The sequence below is a fragment of the Arachis hypogaea genome, chromosome 14 (assembly GCF_003086295.3).
Source record: "Arachis hypogaea cultivar Tifrunner chromosome 14, arahy.Tifrunner.gnm2.J5K5, whole genome shotgun sequence".
Taxonomy (NCBI): domain Eukaryota; kingdom Viridiplantae; phylum Streptophyta; class Magnoliopsida; order Fabales; family Fabaceae; genus Arachis; species Arachis hypogaea.
In genome coordinates, this window is record NC_092049.1 from 99,994,732 (window position 1) to 100,002,606 (window position 7,875).

Here is a 7,875-nt window from a genome sequence, read left to right on the forward strand (position 1 = left end):
GTTAGGAAGACCTTCCAAGTCACTTGCAACAAGTTTAACCAAATGTATCACTACTACAAGACTTGCACCAATCGATTTCAAGATCTAAATTGGAAGCCCATGACAAACAAAAGGAGAAGGGCAAAAAAAGAAAAGAGACTTCAACTGTTGCTACTCAAGTAATGTTATCCCTAAACAAGTATTACTTAATCTTTTAGTCGTTAACATTGGGGTTTGATAGGTCCTTAGAATGGCTGAATGTAGAGTTTAAGTGTCCTAGTATGATATCGTGAATAATCGAAGTGTCTTATTTATAAATGAATGAGGGTTTAGCTGTCTAAGTTAAGAAAGATTTTTTTAAGTTCTAAATTTTCTAGGCTTCACAACAAGAAGAGAATAACACATCTGGCATGGTGGTTGGAGTTAGTCAATATGCTATGGTGATATTCATTATTCTTAGAATTTACTATTAAGCATAATTTGTGTTTGCATAGTATCAATTGTTGTTTCTTCCTATCCAAAGCAAATAAGAACAAAAAGAAACTCCCTAAAATAGTCCCAAAAGGAAACCTAGTGAACCAACCCTAAGGTGAAGAAATCTTTCTTTTCCAATCCGCTCCCCAAACAGATGAGTTACAAAATTAGTTTCACTTTGTACAATTTTCTGCACCATGCCATGTCCCTATTCCATTATGAATTTTCTAATTATATGATAAATCTTAATTTCTTAAATCAGTTTGCAATAATAAAAACCCATCACTCAGACCCATAGTTCTACCTTTATAAGCTCAGAATTTTAGACCACCTCCAGTTCCACCCCATCATGTTCAATCTAGTGCAAAACCATCCAACGGACTAGTTCATGATACAACAAAGAAGACAAGTGGACATAGTGGAATTTCACTAGAGACAATGGGACCAGCAAGTCCTGGGACGACAACAACGCTTTTCAAGTTCATCCGCACTTCGGGACTATGGTCTTCCGAGAAGAAATGAAACTTTCAATCTATATATAGTTATTGAATTGTCCAATTTTTTTTTTGTTTTTATTTTGCTTCCAAATATGATTCATATTTAACTGGTAGTTATGGTCCCAAGAATATTTGGCCTATTTTACTCTTGCTAAGGCCAGACTAGTTACCTCTTTTTGGTTTTAAGGTAATATGTATTAAGTCAGAACAGCTTTATGCAACACTATTATCTATATCAATATATGATGCAAATGATTTGGTTAATTTTATACATTATTTCACAACAAAAGAGATGTCATTATGTGATTAGGTATCAAGCTGAAGTAGGTGGATTGGGTTATACTCTTTTATAACCATTATATGTTGTTGCTGCTTTATGATTCTCATTACTTTGCACATTAATAACATTAGTCAATCCTATACTTATTAGCTTCATATGGTGTTAAATTCTAACAATTTTATATGACAGATTAAAAAGTCATATTCATTGAAGATTCAAAATTCATACTCACAAAATCGTATCACTTTAGCAACACAAAAACAAGCATGATCACATTGCTTCTAAATACACAATAATCTAAGGCATTTTCCTACACAATTGCCCTAGAAAGGCTTGCAATTGCAACTTCAGTAACAAATGATAGAATTATACACCCAACACATCTGCACTTATTAATCTTCATTTCTAAAATTGAATTTTTAACCTAACCAATCTTTGCTTTAACTCTTTTACTTTGTGATTAACCACATGATCTTGGCCTCCAAATTGAGTATGAATTTGCTTTAACCCATCTAAATACAAAGTCTTTCTAGTGTCTTTACTAAAAGATAAAATACAATCATCAAGCCATGTAAATACTTAGAATGAGGTGTGAAATCTATAACATAAAAATTTTTTTTATAAGACTGCAATGCTTAAGGAAGTGAAAGAAAAATTAGGTTGAAATTACCTTGAAATATGGACAACAAAAGAACAACCCGTCTGGGTTTAACTCATTTTTCTTAAAAACATTACCACCAAATAATGTTTTGCTTTAGATTTCCTTCCATATGTTCATAGTTTTACACTTTTAATTATGGACATTTTATTGCCGAACTTGAATTTTATGTTTTTATTTTTTATAAAGATAATGATATATTATTTTTAATTTTGGTTTTTATTGTTTATATTTGTAGAGATATAAAATTAATGTACATACTAGACTTTATATTGATTATAACATGCAAGAAGAGTCCAAAATTTTTATATATTTGAACTTTATGAAGTTCTTATTTGTTGGATTATAATCCTAAGTGATACTAATTTATGTTAGGAGAAAGTTGTATTTAGTTCAACTTGTAGAATTTTAATTCTATTTTGTTTTAAAAGCATTTTAATTACATGTGAAATATTTTAATTATTTATGTTATTATATATTATATATATTTTGATTTTGCTTGTTTAGAAAATTAATTAATATATTCATTATTTAAAAAAGGAACAAAATTTGACAAATTATGTACATATGATTTGTATAAAAGAAAAATATTACAAAATGAATCTTCTGTTTTTGTAACAAAATATTATGACACGAAAGTTCAACGTTTTACTAAAAACATTGTAATTGTCAAACATTATTACCAAATTTGTAACAAATTTTAATTTTTGTATTTAAAAGTTTTGTTAGAAAAATATTACTTTGTTTTGCAACAATTTCTTTTTTTGTAGCAAAAATTTTTCGTAACGAGACTTGCCATAATAATTTTGTAACAATTTTTCTTTTCTTACAAAATCATTTAGTACCGACCTTTTTAATACAAATGCTGCTTTTTTCATAGTAATATTTCAAAAAATGCTAGACGGCGAAACATTTTGTGCAACCAAGTCTAACCAAGTACTTAAAAACAAAAACTTACTTACGCGCCTATCTCTCTTTACCTTCTTCGTCTACTTATATGTCTTCTCCCTTCTCTTCCTTCTACATCTTGTTTTCTTCTTCTGTTCTCTTCTACTGCATCATCATCATTGTCGTTCTCCTCATCATCATCACCTCCTCATCCTCCTTCATATTTTGCTTCTCTCGTTTGATTTATTATACTCCTTCTTTTTCCTCTTCCACCTTCATCATCGACATCGTTGTCATCCTTTTCATCCATCATCATCAATAATAGCAGAAAAACTATTGAGCATAGAAATTTTAGTGTACAACATATAAATTTTGGTGTGTAGCACAAAACTTTTGGTGTACAACACATAACCCATAATAACAATAGAAGAAGTAATTTCTAAGTTGTCCATTAAAATTATTAAGTACAAAAATTTTGGTGCACAACTCAGAATCTAGAATAGTTTGGTGCACAATAGATAAATTTGGTGCATTAAACAAAAATTTTGGTATACAACACAAAGCCCAGAACAATGGTGTAGAAACATCTTTTGAGTTGTGTAGCAAAACTATTAAGCATAGAAATTTAGTGCACAGTACAGAACCCAGAACAGTTTTCTGGGCTATGTGCAAAAAAATTCACATGGTATATTCATAAGTTTATATGCTATGTGTAAAATTTTATGTGGTATGTGCAAAAATTTCTATGCTATATTGATAAATTTGTGTGTTATGTACAAAAATTTGTGTGGTTGGTACGAAATTTTCTGTGCTATATCAATGTTTTTTTTTTTTTTCATTCTAACAAAATATTTTGTGTTATACCAATAAGAAGAATCACAAAAAAGAATAAGCGTATGATGTACGTGCACATTAGTTTTTGCTAGGTTTGTATCAACTTGTTTGGACTTGATTACAAAAATACTTGTACGTATAGCATCACCGATAATATTTAACTAACACTACAAGAAAAAAGGCCTATGACCACGCTTTTTCTTGCCACATTTTATGGCCACGCTTTTATGAGGGTGGCGATTGATTAGACATTTGGCTACGTTTTTTCTTGCCACGCTTCAAAAATGTGGCGAAAGAGGTCAATGGCCACGCTTTTATGAGGGTGGAAATCTATTAGAGATTTTGCCACGCTTTTTTTGCGACGCTTTAAAAGTGTGGCCATAGAGAGAGACAAGCACGCTTTTGAAGAGTGGCGACATGGTTTTGTTATAGTGACGTTTTAATAGCGTGGCCAAAAGGTTCCCAAAAAAAAAAGCTTTCATTCAGATATGATGAGTTACATTGCTTTGAAACTCTTTCTCCTTCTTTAAACCCTTTTGTGCTTCATTGAAAAATAAATATCAAAACCCTAACACTCCGAAGAACATCGTTGGCGCTCGCAGTGCCTCCATCAGCGCTCCCTCTTCTGGCACTCCCACCATCGCTGCTCCCACCATCGCTGCTCCCACCATAAACCCTAACCCTCCTTCGGCGGTGACTTTCTCTGGTGGTGACTCCTTCGGTGCTCATTATCCCTTGCAAACCCTCCGTCGATGCTCCCTCCACCACTGCAAACCCCTAACCCCTTCTGCCGCCGCTCCCTTTCGTCGGAGCATTGGAGAAGGTTTGTTGTTCAGGGCCGCTCCCTTCCGTCGCTCGAAAGAAACCCTTCCTCGTGCAGGGCCGAGCTAGTTTTGAGACCTTTGCCACCACCTGCATTGCTTCAATTCTGGTTTTGTAAGCTGGTAAACCCTATTTCTTAGCTTTAATGCTTGTATTAGCTATTATACCACTATTATGTCTGCTTACATATCTCATATCTATTTTCAGTTCACTCTTATCAACTTCTTATTAAGAAAAATTGTAATTTCAATAGTGAAATCTTAGTTTTGATCAAGGAAAAAAATTAAATATTGTTCATTTGGAAGAACTTTAGCCACTTACATTTCTAGTGTCACAGATCTCAAAACGTAAAGGATCTTAATTGTTTGGTATTAATGAATGATTTCAATAGGACTAGATGCCCTTGCGATTGCAAAATGTGAAGGATCTTAAAATGATGGATTATTCAAGGTCCCGAAACCAAGGACCATTTCTATTGCAGCATCTGTAGAGGATGAAGATAAGTTTGAGTCTACTGTCATTGAGGATGAAAGCGGGCTTGGTGGAACTACTAGTAAAGACAAAGGAGCTAATACGAGATACTAGAAATCAACCAATGAATCATCACAAGCAGCTTATTATTTTTTTAAATAAATATCTCTTTGTTTTGCTATCGTTTGGATTTATTTGTTGGTTTTTTCAGTTGTGAAAGATCAATGTGTGGGAAAAAATATATTATTCAAAACTCATACTAATGTTGGAAGTTCATGTTATTTTGTTATGTTAATGGTGCCGTGTTTGAAGTTGCAAACGCATGGCACAAGAATCATCTGTCTCAATAGCAATTAGTTTTGTTCTTATATTCATATTTGATGCACATGAATGCTTTTGGTAGAATTAAGAAGCTTTGAGGTCATTGATGATGCAAAGACGCAGCTCGAGGCTGTCTGCCCTAATGTGGCATCTTGTGCTGATATCCTTGCCCTTGCAGCCCGTGATTCCATTGTTCTAGTAACTAAATCATCACTATAACTAACCAACTAACTAGCTGCACTCTAATTATATCATGTGTTAATCTATTAAAGTATTACAAGAATGCAGAGTGGTGGAGTTAGTTGGAAAGTACCAACTGGACTGAGATGTGAAGTTGCCAGGACCAAGTGACTCTATTGACGTGCAGAAACATATGTTTTCGGCATTAGGACTCAACACAAAAGATCTTGTTACCTTTGTTGGTATATGTCTTACTTTTGTGCCTTTGAGTGTGACATAGAGATTGCATTTTGGGACTTGAATTAACGAATGAGATTTTGTGAAAATGCACAGGTGGACACACAATTAGCACTACAAGTTTTGGGCTTTTGAGAAGAAGGCTATACAATTTCAACGGAACAAATGGTCCTGACCCGACCATTGACCCTTCATTTCTTCTTCAATTACAAGTACTTTGCCCTCAGAATGGTGGAGCTTCTAGTAAGCGAGTGCCTCTAGATAATGGTAGCCAAACCAAATTTGACACATCTTACTTTAATAATGTGAAGAAGGGCAGGGGAATTCTGCAATCTGATCAGGCACTATGGACTGATCCTTGCACAAAGGCACTTGTGCAAAGGTACTCACTTGGATTAACCTTTAATGTTGACTTTGGAAATTCTATGGTCAAGATGAGCAACATTGGTGTCCAGACAGGTTCTGAAGGTGAAATCTGCAAGAAATGCTCTACTTTTACATGAATTTTCAAACTCAACATGTTTAATCTATGCAAAATTATTATTTCAAGCTGTCTTAGATGAAATATGAATGTGTATGAGTTGTTAGTATTATAGTTATCAGAACCGAATCGGTAATTGACCCGGTCATACGACTGGGTCAGTGGGTTACTGGTTCAATCGATGAGTCACTAATCTACCCGGTTGACCCGGTCATAATTAAATAAAAATATAAAATTATAAAAATAAAAATAAAATAAAAAATTAAATGCATGTTTCCAAATAATATATTAATAATAATTAAATATCAATCTTAGATATAATTTATGGTGCAAAAATAGATAATAAATTAGTCACTAGTACAAAATACTTTTTAATTTATCAATATCAATATATCAATACGTTTGTATATTATGTGTTGTTATTTGTTTGATATCCATGTCAATCAATGCTTAAAAGGATTAAAAAAATAAAAATTCATTAATGGTTCATTATATATTTAATTTTTGTCACATATATTATTAAGAAACAAGATGGCACAGCGGCATGGGAGAGGAGCTGCATGCTTGCCAACCCATGTTTGAACCTGCTTGACTGCATTTTTGGAATTGTTGTGGACGGAGCTCCTACAATAGTTCAATGGTGCACACGTGCATCGTGGACCCACGCGGGTTTAGTGCGGTCTGAAGTGCAGACTGGCCGGTTTTCAACGGGTTTGACCACCGTTGACCGGTTCAATTACATGTTCGGATCAATTTACTAATCAAACCGGCCAGACCATCGGTTCACCGGTTTTTTGGTCAAATCGATTGGTCCGATCTAGTTCTGATAACAATGAGTATGCATAAAAACAATTATCTCATATGGTTCTCTGGCTTTGTACATGCAGAAAGTTTTGTGACTGAAGATCATGGTGGTTGTAATACCCGATCTAACCAAAAATTAATTAAATAATAAGTTAAATAGGAGCGAATATGGTTGAAAGATTTTGCAATTGGAATTTGATAATTTAAATATGATATTTGAATTCAGTGAATTTTTCCGAGTCGAAAAACATAGTTTTTTGCGTAAAAGCGCGTAGTGGAATTTTGACCGGCAGTACCAGTTGAGATCTGTCTGGTACTACAGCTGAAAAAATTGATTATGAGTGAATAAGATTAAGAAATGAGGAATTATAATTAGGGAAGGTAGAAATATCTAAAGTGCGATTTAGAGCACTAATCTTAAAGGTTTTGGCCCAAAGTTGGGCCAACGGACAAAAATAAGTGAACCGGGCCTAAGTGGGCCCAAGACCCAACATATATATACATTAGTTATGAGCATTTCAGCTCATTTTACCCTAAAAAGAAGGGTTGGGGCGCTGAAATTGAGAAGAGAGAAGAGAAGAGAGAAAACCTAACTCCCTTTGATCTTCAAACCACCATAACTTGAGCTACGGAGCTCTGATTGACGAGCCGTTTGCGGCCACGCATCGCTCTTCTCATCCTCTACAATTCTATCTAAGTTTTGTGGTGGGTATTCTATTCATCTCTGTCCAGTTTTCGAAATTCTCCACTGTTACACATTTTTGGGTAGTTAGTGTTGAAATCTTGTGATTTTGGGTGTTTAGGGATACTCCAACATGGATTCTAAGCGAGTTCTATCCCTACTTCATATGGGATGAGGTAAGAAGTGCTCAAACCCTTGTGATTTGTCATTTTTATGAGCCCTAGGTTGATGTATGTATGTGATATTGGTTATGTTAATGTATTTGGT

General features: G+C 34.0%; 1 pseudogene; it reads left to right on the plus strand.

Annotated features, from left to right (window-relative positions):
• The first annotated feature begins 4,362 nt into the window (after positions 1-4,362).
• Positions 4,363-6,144, plus strand: LOC112742806 (cationic peroxidase 2-like; annotated as a pseudogene).
• The last annotated feature ends 1,731 nt before the right edge of the window (positions 6,145-7,875 follow it).